Below are 20,173 nucleotides of genomic sequence, written 5' to 3' on the forward strand. Positions count from 1 at the left end.
ATGCATTTTTGAAACACCTTGCAAGGCCTTGAGTTCAAACTGGCAGTCTTGAGTTTATCACAAGCCATTTGGAAATGGATCAGATTAAGCCCAAAAATGTGACTATGCAGCAGGATGGCTCTAGGTTTAACAAATGCCTGTGTATAATAAAATTAAAAAAAAAAAAGACTCTCAAAGCCAAACTCTCATTAGGGTTGTCTAACTGCCCAGATCTAAACAAAAACTTCAGGCAGTGGAGAAGGAAAGATATGATCTTTTGACATTAATACTTTGCCCATGGACACGCACATAATTTCCAGAGCGATGCAGCTACTTTTTCCATACTGCCAGCAACAGATTAATCTACTTCACTTAATTTTAGTATTATAATCAAATTCCTTTGTTTTCCAAATACATTATATCTGCATTTACCACACAGCAATCAAAGAATCATTTAGGTTGGAAAAGACTTCTAAGATCATCTAGTCCAACTGTCCACCCACCACACCATGTTCCTTAGTACCACATCTGAATGTTTCTTGAACACCTCCAGGGACAGTGACTCCACCACCTCCCTGAGCAGCCCATTCCAATGCCTCACACTCTGAGAATAATTTTTTCCTAACATCCAACCCAAACCTTCCCTGATGCAATTTGAGCCTTTTCCCTGTCTTCCTATCACTAGTTACCTGGGAGAAGAGGTAAATTCCAGTCTCACCACAGCTTCCTTTCAGGTAATTATAAAAGGCAATAACATCTCCCCTGAACCTCTCCTTCTCCAGACTGAACAATCCCAGTTCCCTCAGCCCCTCTTCATAAGGTCTGTGCTCCAGACCCCTCACCAACTTCATTCCTCTTCTCTGAGCATGCTCTGGGGCCTTGATGTCTTTCTTATAGTGAGGGGCCAAAAACTGAACACAGTACTAGAAGTACGGCCTCACCAGAGCTGAGTACAGGGGGATGATCACTTCCCTGCTCCTGCTGGTTACACTATTTCTAATAGAAGCCAAAATGCCATTGGCATTCTTGGCCACCTGGGCACACTGATGGCTCATGTTCAGCCAAGTGCTTATCAATACCTTCAGGTCCTTTTCCTCTGCAGACTTCCAGCCATTCCACCCCAAGCCTGTAGCATTACATGGGATTGCTGTAACCAACGTGCAGGATGCAACATCCCATTGGCAACGTTACCAGCTACTTCACTATAACGTTACCATCTCCAGTAGTCAGCACTGAGAAAAGAAAGGCAAACTCTGCAGTAGTACTGGCCTTCTCCATACCTTTGATGCTTCTCTGCAAGTCCAAATATAACAGAACTTCTAGAACTTGATGTCAGTTATTCCAAAGGATTCTTCTCAGTTTACATACCTCTGGCTACCATGGAGGCAACATCCTTGGTTTCTGATGCATCTAATTCCAGTTGGATCCAAATACCAGACTGAAATACCAGATCAGAACCTTTTTTTTTTTTTCCAAAGTTAGATTTCACATTACCATTAGTTAGGTGACAGTAATCTGAGAGAAACAGCCCTCTGCTCTCATTCCTTTTCTTGGAAATTCATCAGAGGGTATGATTTTACACAAGACCAAATAGGTCTCAGAGGGAAATTGCCCTTGAAAGACAATTAATGCATGCTTTTACACCAAATGCATAGATGGCTCCAGAAAAAATTTTCTTGGGTTATAGGAACTTCTATGTGGACTTAATAGTGGAATTGATTTAAAATATCCATTCTCTTCATCTGAAGAGCTTAACAAGGATTAAAGAAAACACTAAACAGAAAGAATAAAGGTTTCTTTTCTTTTTTTCTTTTTTTTGGCAAGGTAATACCATTCTTCTCTATATCAACTATTACAAGGCAATTTGAAAAATGACTGCATCTTTCCAAAATCAAAGCAAATACATTACAGATAAAACAGCTACAGCTACAATGAAGGCCTTCAGGGTGAGACTCAGAAAGAGGAGACACCCTGGGAATGGTTCTTAATGTATCTCTGATGCTGTTTCATATTCTCTAGTGATTTATTATGTTACTGACAGTGGTATTCAGTCAAAGCCACACGGGAGGTTAAAGGCAAATAACCAGACTGTATTTACTGCTACTAGGGACAATATGTACACTTAAAAGGCAGAGGTTACTCAATTTAAAATGTACATTTATTTCATTGAGTGAGCCAGGTATGAACAGTAGAAATAATCAACACTTCCTAGAAATATTTTAATTACTTTAAATACTTAAGGTCTTTAGGCAACTTCATAAGAAGAATAGTGTCTCAAAAAGAAGCAATATAAAATCTGCAGTGTTAAGATGAATTGCATAATACTACTATCTAACACTGCTCTTTTCCTGTGAAGCCCTTGCTCAACTTATCGGAAAGAATAAAACCAATCATATCACCGAAGCAACCAGAAACATTGCTAAGCTGGGGCCAAACTGGCATCTGAATACTAAAGAGTGAACCTCTCTGAATTTCTGATTTGAGGAAATTCTTAAGACACATTTTGCAGTGCTCACCCAACTAAATAGGAATAGGATTTCTAATTGAATTGCCCTTGAAAAACAATTTTTAAATACCTACATCTAAACTTTTCTCTCTTAAAGACACCACGGAAACAGAAATGAGAGTAGTTTTTATTCTCTAGGACAATATCTGTGTTCATTCCTTTTCACGCAGCAGTTTTTCTGTTCTAGATCTTCTCTGACCCTTTATCTCCAACACTATTACTGTTCTCAATGTACTCTACTTCTTTCATTCTCTGCTCTACTGCTTTTAAGATCAATTCTGATTTTATGCCTGCTTTCTCCAGTCCTCAATAAGTACATTTAAACAAAAAGTAAAATCAGAAGTATGTAAGTACAAACCAATTTTAGAAGCAGCCATGTGAAAACAAGTTTGGATTTTAAGTGAAGAATTTTGCCCATCTCTAGTTACAAATACGCTTGCAATAAAATAGTAGTACAACAAAGACTGTTTCCAGTGCATATATCCTTGGATAAAGTCAGGCTTTACAAAAATTATTTTAGTGTGTTCTGGAAAGATGACCTTCCCCCAAAGCCCTACAGTTTCCAGTTCCTATGCAAATATTCTCATTGAATAGATTTATGCAGATACCGAAGCCTTAACTGTAATTACAGCTCTACTTCAAGATATTCCCACTTAAAGGCAAATTTCAGTGCAAGTGGAAAATTACTTTAAGCAAAAGGGGGAATTATACAGAGCAGGTGGATGAAAATCAGGATCCTAAGATTGTGCCTGTGTGTCCAATTTGTTTTAGACATCTACTGCTTGTGAGAAATTTTCTGCCAGGACAAACGATGTATTTTAGTGTGGCTAACAGATTCGCTGTAGTGTTCTCAGGCAGTACATAAATAACTAATATCAAAATCAACAGTGCCATTGCTGATACACAGTTGATACAACACTTTCAAAATGTGTCCCAGAATCAGGCGAAGTCTGATTCTAATTTCAGTCCAAACTTTTTTGTATAATTCTAGATGCTGGAAGAGGTTTGGAGTTTTAAAAAAGTCATATGTCAACCTGACACATCACTGAAAAGAACTAAGTGATGGTTCCCAGCATTTAAAACTGACTAGTGATTTTGAGTATCTGGTCTGATCTATCTGAAAGATGATTTTAGTAAGTTAGAGTATCCATCATCTGAGAGGCAAACTTGTTTAATAGATCTCAGGATGGCCTTACAATCTGATTCCAAAAGGTCTTGAAGATTAGTGACTTGATATCCAAATGAAGGCAGGCACTAAAAACATGTAATAATTACCCTGGCTCCTGAGAATATTTAGACAGAAAAATCCTTCTAGATGCTTTCAGGGGCACAGTCTCAAAATGATTGAACCAGTAAGACAGTGAACACAATGTTTCTTTATGAATTGGAAAAAAAATAAACAGAATTGGGTTTCCTTACCAGAAGCACACTGCCATTTCTGTATTATAAGATAAGTTATATGAAAGAAGCCAGCTATTGACTTCTCAAGTTACAAGAGTTACCACAATAACAAAACCAAGCTCACACTGCTGATCTATTCCAGAGGTTATGACCAGTCCTGTCTGGAACGATAGCTGCAGCAGAACCCACATGATGCAGCAAGGATGTGCTGCTTAAAAAAATACTGCTCTGCAAAACTTGTCAGGATCCAGTGGCAGACATCCTTGAGATATATAGCTCCCTTGTGACAAATATTGTCTGTTATTCAATTAACACATATTTAAACTGAGAAGACAGGCTCTGGGCAAGAAGCATTTGCATTGTGTAGTTAAACAGATAAAATATCTGTTTGCTTTGTTACACAAGAACAGACAGCGGTAGAAGTGTGTGCCCTTGTCAGCTGACAGCTACTCTGCAGCAGGGTGCTATCCACATATCTACAGTATTGAATGCATGGTGACAAAATGGAATAGGAATTGCAACAGTCTGACACAACTGTACAACCTTGCAATGCTGTATTAATAGATACCAAGAGCCATAAAGTTACATGCTGTCAACTGTCAGTGTCTATTTTTCCTGATTTCCTACCAGGAGTCAGCACTACACCTTTAGAGAGTGGCTGAGGAATTCGGCACAAACTGTTCATTTGACATAAGTGAGGAACCTGTATCTAAACTTATCCAGCACAGCTGGCCTGGTGCTCCTTCCTTTTACTCTCAAGACCAGTATTCCATGTCATCACAACAACTTGAAACAGCACAGCTCACACATCCTAAAAACACTTGTCCACATTCCAGAAACGAAAGAAAGGAAGAAAGGAAAAATAAATTCACAGTAGTAAAACCACTGCCTGTACTCATCCCAGTCAATAATTCAGAAACAAAAAGAATGCATTTGACCAGAGAATTACAGTGTGGTTGTCTGACGCTCAGCAAGCATCCTAGTGCTGAAGGCTCCCTCAGCCTCTGGCACAACTTTCAAAACTCCTTCTAGAAGGAGTATATTTCCATAATCTTTCACACAAACCTTTTCTGAAAGATCTTCATTTCATGTGCTTGATTCCAGTCAAGAATGGATCTTTCTTGTTTACTTCTTACTCCCTATGTCTTCATAAAGCTGATTTTAGTCAACCATTGCAAAAAGCAGACTGTTCCTCAAGCCCTACACTCTCAGAGTCAGTCCCTTAGACCTTTTCTTTTTCAGCTTCAGGGTAAGCAACTACTCCTGCAGATACCCTTTCAAATTTAATTTCATTCTCTCTTCTCTAAACTCCTTACCCTTGTGTGGGAGATGTTGACATACCAGGGCAAAAGTTCTGGTCTCTCCTGCCCTGTCATTCACAGCTTTTTTCCCCACTTTTCTACTTTCCCATGACCTCAGAGTGCTGACAGCAAACATCCTTCCCATCTAGGCCCTGCTGGGGTGTTTTGTACTTTTCTCCACTGTGAAATGAAGTCCTTTAAGAAACAAGGCAATTGCAGTGGATGTAGAGCTGAATATAAATGTGCTATTAAATCCATCCACACTCTCACGTCTATTTGCAGGTTTGGATTGTTTCCTATTTTATTTAAACAGAATATCTGCTTCCTAAAGCTCCCAAAACATTTCAGTGCTACCTAGCCTGAAACTTGTCAATCTAATGATCAAGTAATACTGAAATCTACACCCTCCTAATTTCTAGACTGGAACATAACTTGATTTGCGCTTAGAACATAAAATAGCACATGTACTGGTGGCCATGGCTGCTCCGTGTTGGACTCAGTATGCTCTAACACAGGACACTGAAGATGTGAACCTGTATTCAGCTGCTGCACTAGGACAAAAGACTATAAAGACTCCAGACTTGACAGCAACATCTGCTTTTGTTGAAATAGGAGTTTTTGAAGGCACAAAAATCAAGAGGTAGTTATCATCATTATCAGTGAATACAAGTGTATTTCTAAAAATATTAGCCATTTACTCAGCATACAAGCCCAGAAGGGCTGCTACTCGTAATCAAATACATCTTTCATACTCTTTGCCACCAGAACAGTTCCAACTTCATTAATCGTGCTTCCCTTGCTTTAACTAGCCACTACCTACGTAAATGCAAGTACTTCTATAGCTACTTCACAATAAAGAGTTTAATTTAAAATCTCTAAAAAATGAATGCATATGCTATTTTGTTTAGAAATCTTCTGCACAGATATAATTTTCTTTCACCTGCTACTCTTTAGAATGAGAATCCTTCTGCACAGAGGTTATTTTTCCTATGCTATTTGGGCAAAAATCTAGAGAATTAAAAATCCTGAAGTTCCAATAAGCTTAATCATGTAAAAATTCTAAATTCTATTTTAATTTTAAAATGAAATTAAAATCTTCATCCAATCTTCAGTGTCAAGGAAAGTCAAACATCCCAGTACCTTTCTACTAAGGATACATGGTCTTAAATAAGAAAAAAAAGATTTCTTCTAGACTTCTATGACTGATTCTCTATCTGTTAGGAGTTGAATTTATTTATAGGTTCAAGACTGCTACCAGGTGGATATTTTGTTTCCTTGTTGTCTGTGCCCTGATACTTACATACCATCTTATTTTAAAGGAAAATGAAAAGTGATGAGAAAGGCACATTTATGAACTGGCTAGGCTGTGATCATGAGCTATTAACTCAGCTTTCATGACAGTTGCATTCTTCTTAACGAACTTAAACAAGCTGTTTTCACAGTATGAGTAAAATAAATGCTCTGAGAAGAGGAAGGGGCCAAAGGAATACTGGTAGGGATATTTTCTGATGCTATTCCTACTGCTGATCAGGCAAAATATGCTAACATGTGTTCATAGTGTCTCAAGAAGCAGAAATAGAAGTAGCAACTAATACAGGAGACACTGAATTTATTTTGAAAGTGTTAGCTCTAAGGCAGCCATCTTTTCACATTCTACGTACTTCGCTGGAGCTGTTAGGAAAGTAATATTCAAATAGCTAACTTAAGAAACACTGGGTTAGTTTCAGAAAAAAAACCACAACAATAATAGTAACTATTCATGAGATGCAGTCATGCAAACTGTGAACAAACAATGCCAGTCCTGGATTAGTGAGACTTGGCTCCTGTTAAGACTGCTCTTTGCTGCGGCAAAAAGCATTTCTCTTTGTATCTTCCTGTGTCAGGATGGCACTATGCCTTATGCAGACACAGCCCAGGTCAGCAATGAGGGCATTTGCAGTGCACTGCAGTTTGGTAGTTCAGCACTAGGATGCATTGTAATGCAGATTAGTGTGATTAGCCACTGCTTGATTCACAGATATGATTGCATCTCATTTCAGAACTAAGTGAAGCTGTCTGCTCCTTTGTATTCACTCAAAAGCCATGCATTGACACTCAAACCACAGCTGCCTTTATTACCAAAAACATGAAAGGATGGCAGCCTATGACCCACCCATAACTTCACTTGTTGCGCCCCAAATTCAGTAGTCCACCTGCTCTGCTGTGTGCAGCAGTTCCCTTATTCTCCCACGGATGAGATGGACACTGATAGGATTTCTGTCAATATAAGAGTCTATGATATCCCTTTCCACTTAGGGCAGTTCCAGATTCTCAGTTTCTGCCTCTATCCAGTTCCATAACAACACAGATTTCTAGGAGGTATAAGAAATCTCCTGTTAACCTGAAAAACTTCAGAGCCTAATGTAACTTCTTCCTTTAATCTTAAATAATTGGACCACGCTATTTCAGAGGTACCGTTATCACCTGTGTAACAACATGGTCTGAGCTGAAATGAGGTTCCCTCCTACTGAATATCTAGTATTCCCAATAGGAAAAGACAATCCCTGTTTTCAAACTTTGTAATTTAAAAAACTTAAGACAGAGGAGAGGAGTCTTATAACTGGACCACCTTAGATGGAAACAGAAAATTACTTGTCCAGGTCACATAGGAATTCTGCAAGAGAGCAAACTGAACACCGGGTTTCTGAACTCAAGCTTTTCTCCTGTTTTCCTGACTGAAAACAGTTAAAGTGGCTTAATTTAAGATTTCTGTTATCTTTATTCAAGCTATCTGAAGTGCTTATTTAGGACCATAGATTTACTGCTGGCTGAAATACCACTTCTGGAGATCTCTCTGCTAACATACACTGAAGAGTTCTAATCAGTTTGTCACTGACAGTGATGGGATTTACTCCTCCCTAAAACCAGGGCAGGACTCCTTTCTGAGAATCCATGGACCTGTGACCAGAGTTTCAAAGACTGTACATAGGATCCTCTGTTCCCATCACCACTAACTGGAGCTCTACAGGAGTCCCTGAGTTCCTTGGATTGACAGCTGATTGTTGCCAAGGAGAAAAAATATTGTATGTAGATTTGTCTATTCTCTCACACAAGCCTCTCACCAAGAGAAGGCTCATAGGAGGTGGGACAGAGGGGAGGTTACTGCAGGAGATAACAGCACAATCCTACCAATCACAAATCTCTAAACAGAGCATTTCTTAAAACAATGAAAACAAACAGGGCAAAAACAACAACTGCTCATTTCCCTCACCCTCAACATCAAGGTGATAGGGAATACATGAGTCATCTGGAGTAAGCATCAGGTCTGCACAGTAGTTAAGGATAGTGCAAGAACTCATTCAGTAGCAGTTACAATAGCTAATTTCTTATCTTACACTGAATAAGAAGCATGCATTTTAAAAGTGAAACAAATAGGCAAAACTTTCCAAGACTGGAGTTACCTGTGCCAATGCCAGTCTAGCTTCAAGCCTTCCTGGTGACAGGTCAGTCTGAAAGAATTCTTAGGACTTAGCATACTGATAAAAACTTACATGGTAATTATACAAAATTTACAGGCTAAGCAATTCATCTGAAGAACTGGCACATAACTAAGTCAGTCCCAGCTTGTGGCTATCAGACAATAGTTCTGCAGGAACGGGAATGTGTGTCATAGACACACAGCACACATACTACAATAAGCAATGGGACATGTACAGTTCAAAGCTGTATGTACACATTTGTTACAATGAGTGGTTGAGACCTCCATCCCCAGGGTCAGATTGTTACAGTTTTCATTAGTTTCTATCACCATGAAATAACCACCTCTGCTGTTACAATGCAAGAAACAATGCAGTTTCCTCTCCACATCAGAGCACTCTAATATCTGTATCTTGCAATATCGGACATCAACTGCTATTCAAGAACTACTAAAAACCCAACCAAAACCCAAAGTCTTTTCAGCATTATGCAAATTCAAATACTTTGGCCCTACTCGTCAAACAAGTTTAGTTTTGACAGTCTTCTAAAGTTTCCACTGACTTGGCAATCAATGCCTATGTCTCATAAGCTTCTTATGATTCTAAAATTCCACAGCTAAGCAGCAAGAAATGATTTGATAAGGATCAGTAGATTAATTCATTTCATATATCTCTTCAGAGGAATAACAAGAATGAAATAATTAAAAGGTAAATATCTTTGCATGTCTTTACTCTGAAGGATTCTTTTTATCAACTGCCATGAACTCATACTACTTTGCCACCACTGAGGCTTTTTCAGTGCAGCAATGGTAGCGCATAACATATAATAATTTGTGGTGAACTGCCACAAACATTTAATTTGACATTAAACATGCTTCCAGCAAGGAAAAGACAAGGATGTTTTCTAGGTGTTGGACTAATTTTGTGTCACCAAATTGATGTTCCATTTTTTTTTTCCATCAGGAGGCTGCAGTATCTGCAACAAATGGAATTTATTTGTTATAGCTTTTTTTGGTATTTTCCAGAGGCCTCATCTTCAGCTAATGGCTGTAGCACAAGATTACAAACCCAGAGGCAGACCGGGTGCTAGGAGAACGCTGCCACTCCTCCCAGGGACTGATTGGAGGTCCATCAAACCTTCTAGGGCTGGTGCAGTAAACATTCCTGGAAAACTCCTACAGGTTGCCCAGAGAGGTTGTGGAGACTCCGTCTCTGGAGATATTCAAGACCCACCAACCTGTGTGACATGACATAGGGAGCCTGCTTTAGCAGTGAGTTGGACTCAGTGACCTCTAGGGATCCCTTCCAACCCACACAATTCTGTAATCCACAGAAGTTTTTGTTTTTCTATAATCTTTTAACTGTGTTGCAAAAGTTTTCAACTCCCTCCTAAAGAGGATTGTCTGGGTCATCTCAGTGCCCTGTAGGGAATGCTCTAGGATCCCAACAAGACCACAGGTTCACATGCAGGCCATCTGCACTGTCAGCAGCAATCTCCACTCCCTGCAGATGTTTCAGTTTGCCTCTCTCCAAGTACATGTGGACTTGGAAAGTGATCACACTCATCTCCCTTAGGGACCAACAGTAAAAGACATTTGATGAGCAACCTCATGCTTCTGCTATTGCAGCAAAGAAAACTTCAATGGTATTTCCTCACCTCTTTATAGTGGCTGTAATCAGCATCCTTCAAGCAATTAGGCAGACACATAATACTCCCTCCTGCTTATGTCCGTAACATGATCATAAATGCAAGGATTTTGTCTTAACGCAGTGAGGAACCCACTCACAAAGGCTCTACGTAAAGGCATCTGAGATTTCTGTTCATCACATATCATACAGTAATATAAACAATCCCCTTTTTAAATGTTGGCTTCTATTTACAATAACACTGATATCACACTTACCAAAATACCAGTACATACATCACTCTGGAAAAAGTTGAGTGAGCGAAGTGCTGTCTATTTGCATTCACATACTCAGCTGAGATCCCTGGGTATTCAGAATGCTATTGTCATTCTTTGTTCTACATATTTTATGATTCTATGTTTCAAGACAAGATCAGTACATGACCACAGTCAATGTTAATCTTAAAAATCTTTTGATAGGAAAGTATTGACCAGCTCTACTTCTTAGAAACTTCTTGAATTTCTCTTGCTGAAAAATTTGCTCTCTGAGAGCTCTTCTCAGTGGCTTGCAGTTTGCTTTACAGCGTAAGTAGTATCCTAGCACATTTCAGCAGTATGTGCCACCTCAAGTTGATAATTGTTTCAATGCTTCTGGTGTGTTTTTTTTTCCCCTCATTCCTCAGAGCAGCAGGACAAGCAAAGTTCTCTGTTGTCCAGCTGGTAAGATGAAAGGTAGCTGGGACATTTTAACATGTTCTGCTTGTTCTTCTCCCAAACATAAATGCTAGTTTTCTTACTTTATATCCATTTTGCAATTACATAATTTACTTCACTCCAGTGCTCAATCTGTGTTGTTGCCTTTGCCCTCTTTGCAAGCAGCATGAAACTGACAAAGCAAGATTCCAATTGTTGCCAACAGATTTTATCTTCTCTCAGAACCCCAGCAAGAGGATCCACACTTCCTGAAATTAAAATATACCAACTGCATCAGAGGTAGAGACTGTCTTATTTCTGTATGATTATTTCCACTGCCAATTCTCCCAAAAACGAAATGAAAGTATCCTGACTGGATGACAGCATTCCTTGGTGGTTTATACATTCAGCCACAAGAAAATCAAGTTATGTGCTTTTCAGTCAGAAAGTCTTGTTTCAGGTTCAGCAAAACTGGGAAGTGATTAATCCTCTTCTAAAATCTTCCAGATGAGAGCTAGAACTTAAAAAAAAAAAACAAAAAACAAACAAAAAAAAACACACACTCAAGTGGTTACTTTCCAGTGAGGTAGTTCACTGTTTAACTGAATGGAACTGCACATGGGTCAGTACATAAAACAGTCAGGTTTTCCATAGAAACCTTAGAGTGAGAACGGAGTCCTGAAGGCCATCTAGTCCTAGTTTATGGCCCCTGCCATAAACAGGGATGTCCCCAGGGCCTGATCCAGCCTTGCCTTGAAAGCCTCCAAGGATGAGGCATCAACCACACCACTAGGCAACCTGTCCCAGTGCCTCACCACCTCACTGTAGAAGATATTTTTCCTTCTATCTAATCTAAATCTGCCCTCTTAAAGCTTGAAGCCATTTCCTCTTGTTCTATCACCACACACCTTGCTACAGACTGTCCTTCTTTCCTTTTCAGCATCATCAACATTCAGTAGAATATTACTTCAAGAAAACATAAAGGTTTAAATCCATCTGTACTTGTATCCTATTGATAAAGCAGAAGTAGACATTGTTTGAAACAGAATATCTTACTGAACTTTGAGGCTGGTTGAAGAAGGGGAGGTACATCAATTGGCAGGTCTGTTCATAGAAGCCAGAGGCCAGGGCTATGCATGGTAACCTTGAGGAACACAGGCCATGAATCCAGAAATCCACTTCCCGAGTACTATAAAACGTAACAACTTTTCAGAAGCACTCTCTAGTGTATTCCCAGCACTGGAGTCTACAAGCTGTGGGGAAAGAACATATCCATATCCACCATCTTCTGTGGTTGCAGGCAATGAAGTAAACAGTGTGAGCTGAGCAGTAGGAAGCAAGAGGCATGGCTACACAAACTCTCAGTGTGCCTGCCTTTAGCTACTCTACAGCCAGCTTGCATTACTAAGTTTCCTATCGCATACCACTGCAGATATGTTTCCAGCTCTCAAGGTTGTGCTTCTGGTCCTCAGTGCTAGCTTGGCACAGCAATACAACGCTGCATTGTGCCATGTAGACATAACTAACTTTTCTTGTAATGTAACCTCAGTCCAACATGGAGTTGTGATGTTTGCATTTCATCCACCATGCAGCTTGTAACAATCTAATTATGAAGAAGGAACTTAACAGATCTCCAAAACTGCAAAGACTGAAACACACCTCATATGCAATATTTGTTCCCAGTCAACTATCACTGCCTCAGCCCTGTGAGCTAGCATGATTTGTGAGTGTTCCTGCTGCTTCTGGTGAGTAAGAAAGTTCAGCCAGATCAGTCAGGCAAAGACAAATTAGAGTCAGATCACTGTCTCTCTGCTGAAAACATTCTTCAGCTTTCCAAAGGTCTCAAATACACACTCCATATACAAGAAGAGATCTTTCTGAAAAAAATCTTACTGACAGAAATACTCAGCAATGTGTGTAGAATATATTATTTTGTAATTTGAATGCGTTAAAAGCACATAATTGAAATAAACCTCTTATTTTCTTTACCATAGGAAGGAAGGAAAGAAAACACTAACAGTTTGCATTCAAAGCTTTGATATTCACTTGGCATTCTGCTGTACTTAACGATAGCTGTACAAAGAAACACTGTTGCTGTCTTGTGTGGGAAGCAGATTTGTGGCTGAGAAAGTGCTGCAAAAAATAAAAAGCAAAAAAGCAAAGACAGCTTTGATAATTGTAAACCTCAACATCTTCACCCCGGTTTTTACAGCCAGTTAATCTCATCAGAAGCCATGTATTCTGCTGCTTATTTTTCATTTCACATTTTCTGATTTAATGTTTTAGTTCTGGGCTGAAATAATTTTGCATGATGAAGACAAGACACAAGTAAGGCTGAATGCTATATGAACTTTAATTACTTCAGCTCATTCCATGAGAGCGTTCTTGAATCAAAAATATTAGTGAGGTTATATTGCATCATTTTTACATTCCCAGTGCTCTTCTAACCCAGTCAGACCTCCTTCACCATCACTTTTCCATTGACATTCCCTAGGGATTCCCTTGGAATTCAGAATTCTGCAAGGTTAAGAAACCTGTTTAGCAACTCATAAAGTCACTCTTCCTACCCTGATGAGTCTCACAAGTTCCCCAACCTGAACTCTCTTTACTCGTGCTGCAAACAATTTGCTATCAATGGAAAAACTGCTTTTGACTCTACTCTCTCTTCTTCATTTACAGACTATTTTGCATTTATCCAAAGGCATATGCATTGCCAACCTAAAGTTCAGACACAGTTTGCTCTACTGCATTTAACTCCATCTCACCACTGATACCTTCCCCATGGAAATGGAAAGAAAAGACAAGATTTTCAGCTCCTAAGTCTTGGGACAAAAGAATCCGAAGAGCATTTGTACCTGATTTAATCCCACTGCAGTTTCTGGGAATTTTTCCTCTTGATTTCAGTAAGTTTTCCACTGAGCTCTCAGTTTACTTCCAAAGATAATGGATTAGGAATTGATAAGCCTCCACTGCTTCAGTGTTTGAGCCTTAATTACAGAAAACAGATACTAAGGCTCTTCAATCTTAACACTCCTCTTTAAAAGTGAGCACTGAGAACTGGTCATAAACATCTTGATATTTGTTACATATTTTGCTGTTACTGCAGTTGTTTTCTATCAAAATGTCCTTTGGTTATAAACACATCGTGTGTGAACTAACATCTTTGTTTACTTAGATTTCCTCAGAACATGTATAATGAGAACTTTTACAGTTTTGCTTCACAGACACCATTTTTTGCTTTCTAACAAACACTTCTGTCCTTCACTACATTAGCTACTTAAGTTAAACAGATATTCAAAACACAAACAAAATACAGAATCATAGGACTCAAAATGGTTTGGGTTGGAAGGGACCCCAGCGTTCATCAAATTCCAACTCCCATGCCACACGCAGTGCCACCAACCTCAAGATCTGATACTAGATCAGGCTGCCCAGGGCCCCACCCAACCCGGTCTTGAACGCTTCCAGGGATTGGAGCATCCACAGCCTCTCTGGGCAGCCTGTTCCAGCACCTCTCAACTCCCTCTGTGAGGAACTTCCCCTTGACAACCAGTTTTAAACTCAAGGAGGGAAGGCTTAGACCATCTCCCCTTTTCCTATCACTATCAAACAGAGTTAAAAGTTGATTTCCCCTCCTTTTTATAACCCCCTTTTAAATACTGGAAGGCTGCAATGAGGTCTCATCGCAGCCTTCTCTTCTCCAGGCTGAAGAAGCAAGAGAAGTTGTAAAGCTTAGAAGGAAATACTGCTGCTGTTAAAGTGACTTGTATTTTTGTAGGCCAACAGCATTCAAACCCCCCTCTCTTCTTCCTTTACCATTAGGACCTGTTTTGAAATGTATGAGCAAGCCCAGCTTGGTTTCTTTGAGCAAGTGGTAAGCCGAATATGACCATTAGTAATCATCAAGCTGCTGTATTTCACTACCATATACTACCACAATTGTTTCCCAGAAAAAATAATCTGAGAGGGAATCCCTGCACAAACTCTGCACAGCCTCCAAACCCAGGAGCCTATGAACTGCTGACGTCTCCTCAGGCAAGTCGTCATGCCCTCCTGCTGTTATTTGTGACAGCTTCAGCTATGAGAAAAATACAATGTACCCAAGTCAGTCTCTTATCCCAGTACTTGTGCCCCACATAACATACTCCCCTAAGCAAAGCGTGCATCACTTCACCTTAACTATCCACACCACCTGGAGATTACCTCTGAAGTCTGGGACCGCAATACTGCATAATACAGTATCACTGAATTATGATCCTCAATGTGGTTAGTGTAGCCCAAACTTCATTGGGATATTTTGTCTTAGATTATTCCTATTAGTTTCCAAATGATCTTGCAATACAAATATTACATCTGATTTTAATGAAACTTTAGACTCTGTTGTTTTCAGCCAGCTAATGAAATAGTTGAACCTTCCCAAGACTTGCTGTAATTGTAACAAAGGCTGTGCATTATCATGAACAATGCCAACTTCTTTACAAGATATAAAATTAATCCTCCAGGACTTTCATACTTAGATGTATAGAAATGTTAGCCAAGGAGGGAAGATAAATCAGCGCTACCCTGGTGAAATGGGGACCTACATAGCACAGAGGCTTTCACACAGTATACTCTGGCACAGCTTCTAGGTTACGTGGAACTTCATGTAAAAAGAAGTTCAAAATCTGTTTTGTTTATGAAAGCTTCAAGAGAGAACTTAATCACATACTTAATCACAAACATAGAGAACTTAATCACATTCAGAAGATCATTTTAAAGCATTTGTGAAAAAAACAAGTGATTATAAAAAAAGTCAAAGTAGAGTCGTCACTAATGCCTTGAAAGGAATTTCTTGTTTTTGACGTGTGAAGAAAGCATTTACAAAAGTTTTTCCAAAGACCTTGGCAAGATACTATACTTTCAAGACTGAAAATTATTTCCACCTTTTTTCTTTTTTTTTTCCCCCCTGGTAAAACACCACGGTGGTCCCAGGACAGCTTCTACTGGACTAGTGTTCTTCACACAAAAGCCACAACTGTAATTGGCATTAGCTGTTCCTTGCCTTGGGAGCCTCATCTGAGAAACCAGAAGTCAAATGCACAACGTGTGCTGAATTGCCCTTAATGGCCCCTCCACCTCGGGGCTCAGGGCGTCAATTGAGGGTAGGAAATTGCATATGTCAACAAAGGCAGGCAGTGAACTAAAATTTCTTCCACTGTTCAGTGTCCTGGGAGTTTAAAGTCCCAGTGAGTAATAGTCAAACAAGAAGCAGAGAACTATCAGATCCTCTTCGGATAAGTCATGCCTTCTAGTAGCAAGCTCCAGGAAACCTGTCTCTGCTGCTGAGCTGCAAGATAGACTTGATCATCTCTGTGTGGTCTGTGAGACAAACAACCTGTTTTCTAATATCACCCCTCTCACAAAGCATCCACAGCTAGAAAAAGCTGTCTAGATACCAGCAAACTCTACTACAAAGAGTCACAAAATTTATAAACCTTTTTCAGCTTTTTAGCTTATGGGGCATGGGAGGAGAGAGAAACAAGAGTCATACTGTCCCAAGTTACCCAGTACATAAATTAATAAAAGCCCGAATGAGTTCAACTTTTCATTTCTCTTTTCCGGTGGTTATGTTTCCTTGCTTGGGGGTGAAGGTGCATGTGCAGGATTTCTTCACATTTTAGAGACTACCAAGGGTCCACACCAAGGACTGAGAAGCACAAGCACTGATCTGTAATAAAATCTTTACTGACACAAGGTTCCAGGAGCAAGTAAGGCTGAAGCTGCCTAAGTTTGCAATTGCATAGTTTGTGGCTGCACCTGGCTGATAACCACTGCTAACAATGGCTCACCTATAAAGCAAGCAAATTCTTACCATGTAGAAGTAACTTAATTTGCCTTAAAGTGCTTTTAAACCACAGTGACTTTCCCACTCAGCAGGTAAAAGAGGGAGCAACCACATAGTGCAGCAACACGCCAAAGAAGCAATGCAAGCCCATTCTGTCAAATCATACTGCCCTCTTAAGCCTGAGGACTCTTAACACGGAGGACATTGAGAGAGTTTTTCTTTTCAGATACACTGACTGACCTTGACTCAAAGGGAAATAGAACACCTTCTGAGCTTACAGAGCAATCTTTCATTTGCAAAAGAAAATAAGGAACACACTCCATGCTCCCTCCCAAACCCTGCAACACTTCTGCTGAAGATTTCTGTGTTTACCTATGATGTGGAGAGCACACTTATATAGTTATTCTACAGCCCACAGCACATGCATCAAAGCTGCTCACACACAGACAGCAGCATGTAGCTGATACTGGACCAGAGCCACAGCTAGAAGGACAGTTAAAGCACAGTTCATTTCAGCAGAGCTACAGTGTACAGGAACTGAGTAGCAGCCCTATTATTTCCAGATACGAAGTGGCAAGTGATCTTGGGAACACTTAGTCCTTATATATTTGCTCTTCTTGCATTTAATTATGCAGAAGTCTGCAGGATCAGGAAATTAAAGACTGCTGCTTCTTTATTGTCCTGAGGTACATTTCCATGCAAGTGCAGGTCCATCAGTAGCCTGTAGGCCTGAAGAAGCTGTGAGCCTGCATTTCTGAGGGTTTTCAGCAAGAACATATAGACTGTATGCCGAGTTCCCTTTTAACCCAAATAAGCAGTTATATACCAGAATTTAGTAGGATTTTAACCACAGCTTTAAAACTATATCCTTTTTTTTTTTAATAAAAATTTTTTTAATAAAAAAACGGAAAAAAACTCTCAGAATTCAACAACAGGACACTTAAGGACTACTCCTTTGAATGAATTATGAACATTTGTGAACGTAAAAATCCAAATACTATTACATACAGAAAACGTAGGTAAGTTCTATGAATTCTTGCATCAGAAGCTTGAATATACAGCATGTTTCAGTTTTCTTATGTCTTCATACCCAAGATCATTCAAATACTACCTGCAAATACAGTTTGAACACCCTTCTGTCTTGCCTGCTGTGTATTTTCACATAGACACATGTACATACTAGCATCCCAGGAACTCAGTCTGAATCACTGATTTCAAATGCAAGCTAAGCAGCTGGTGCTGCTATTCATTTGTATGGCCATGTCACTGAGGACCCAGACTACAGAATCACAGTTCTGGGCTTTGCACATGTGTAGAATAAAATAACCTGATTCAAAGAATCTGGACAACATAGCTATTCACTTTCTAAACTTCAGAAGCTTCCAGGTTCACAATAAAGAAACAATTATTGATAAGCCACCTGGGGTTACCAGCAAGGTAATTAAGCCAGACTCCCTAGGCTTCCATGGTTGTAAAATTGTGGTTGCTTTTTAAGGTCAGTTAACCAGTTCTTCGTTAAATCAAAGTCACCAGCACAACACTAAATGCCAAGCTGGATACTCTTTCACTGATGCAGTCACTTTCCTGCTATGTCATTCTCTCTGGAACCACAGAGTCAACATGGAAAAATAAGTCCTTCTAGTACTGATATCATATTAACAAAAGCATGTAAACTGCAAGAGTTATAAAGAAAAAAAATAAGAGGTAAGACAAAGAATTTAGAGGTGAAAACAGAGTTATGAAGAAAATGCTTACAAAAACCAATTTGCAAGTGTTGTTGATCTGTCAGCCCTGAGGATTGTCCACATCAACAACACATTTTCCCACCCTGATTTTGAGGAAATTATGTTCCAGTGAAAAGTCCTGTAAAGTCTTCCAATCATTTCTCTTGTGCAGTAGATCCATTCTCTCTTTCTACAAATACACGATGGAATTATCTCCGTTCATACTTTCCATATAGTCACATTTGTGCTGAGTTCTGCTATGGAATAATAACACAATTTTCAGGTAGAAGTCTAAAATCTTCAAATGTTTCTAAAAAAAGACAGTTCGTGTTCTGAAGTCTTGGTTGACTTCACTATAGTTATTGCAACCGTTTCAGCTATAATACCATTTCAGTTCAGCAATGAACATGTTATTTAATCTTAGGAAACTCCTTGATGATGTCACTAAAAGGTTCCAAATCTACTCCATAATGAACTAATCTACCCATCAAAATGGAAGAGCTTCAACCTTAAACAAAAGTAGCATTCCTCCAAGCTTGATGTTTATGGCAATAGCCATACTCTCCTAGACAATATGGTATATCTAAGAGGTATAATGGGTTCTATGCAATAACAGCATGCCTGCGTTAACAGGAAGATACAAATAAACAGCAAAATACCAATTAATAGCTTATGGTCTCACTTTCATTAAAAAAATATTTCCCATTTAAGATAAGGACTCTTCTTTTTCCACCTGTGACCTACTTTATGGTATTTCATTCTGATAAATAAACTTTAGAAATAAAAACATTGATTTATAATTTAATCATTCTATGCTAATAAAAGAAAAATGTGTTTCATAAACCTACTGAAAAAAGGCGAGCATTTCCATGACATCCTGCAAACACCGGTTTTCATTATTATGGACATTTACATGGTGAACTTCCTGTGGCAACAGTTATGTTTTCTCTTCAGGTTTTGCAATGACCAGCACAAAAAGAGCATGTTCTCTGTTGATGCATAGATTCTGCTGTACCAGGCATCATGAATAATACTAGCTGATACTTCCTGACAGTGGTGACAGTCACCTGTTTCTGCTTCTGACTTCTAGTGCTCACATAGCTCTAAAGTTCAAGTTCTGCTAGAGATATCTTTCCATACGTGAGACAAAACAACACAAAATTGCAGTTCCATCAGCCTCACATTTCTCTAGACATCTGGATATAGACCACTTCAAATTTAATTAAAACATCTTAAATCAGTTTCTGCCACTTTGAAATATAAACTGTGTTGAAATAATTTAAGAGACCTTGCACTAGAAAACTCTTAGTGACTCACTGAGTGGAACAGCATTAGCATTGTCACGTGAAAAAAGGTTTCCAGTTGTGTAAATGCTGAGGGCTGCCAGCAGTAAACTCTGTCTTTCTCAAGAAGCTGACAAACAAGTCTTTGTTCAAGGAAGTCCTCCTTGCTCTTGACTGGTCAGTCCTATTGTGTAGTAAGGAATGACAAAATGGATGAAGATGGAAGGTGCCTCTGGATATCATCTAGTCCAACACCACTTCTCAAAACAAGACCAACAGAGCAGGTTGCATAGGACCTTTTCCTCAGATACCTCCTCTTACTCTAACTCTAGTAAAAAAAGACAGGATTCCAGAACCAAAGATGAAGACTTGGGGAGTCTCT

This window comes from Cyrtonyx montezumae, unplaced genomic scaffold (assembly GCF_038088225.1).
Source record: "Cyrtonyx montezumae isolate F1298 unplaced genomic scaffold, pur_monq_1.0 scaffold_7, whole genome shotgun sequence".
NCBI lineage: Eukaryota > Metazoa > Chordata > Aves > Galliformes > Odontophoridae > Cyrtonyx > Cyrtonyx montezumae.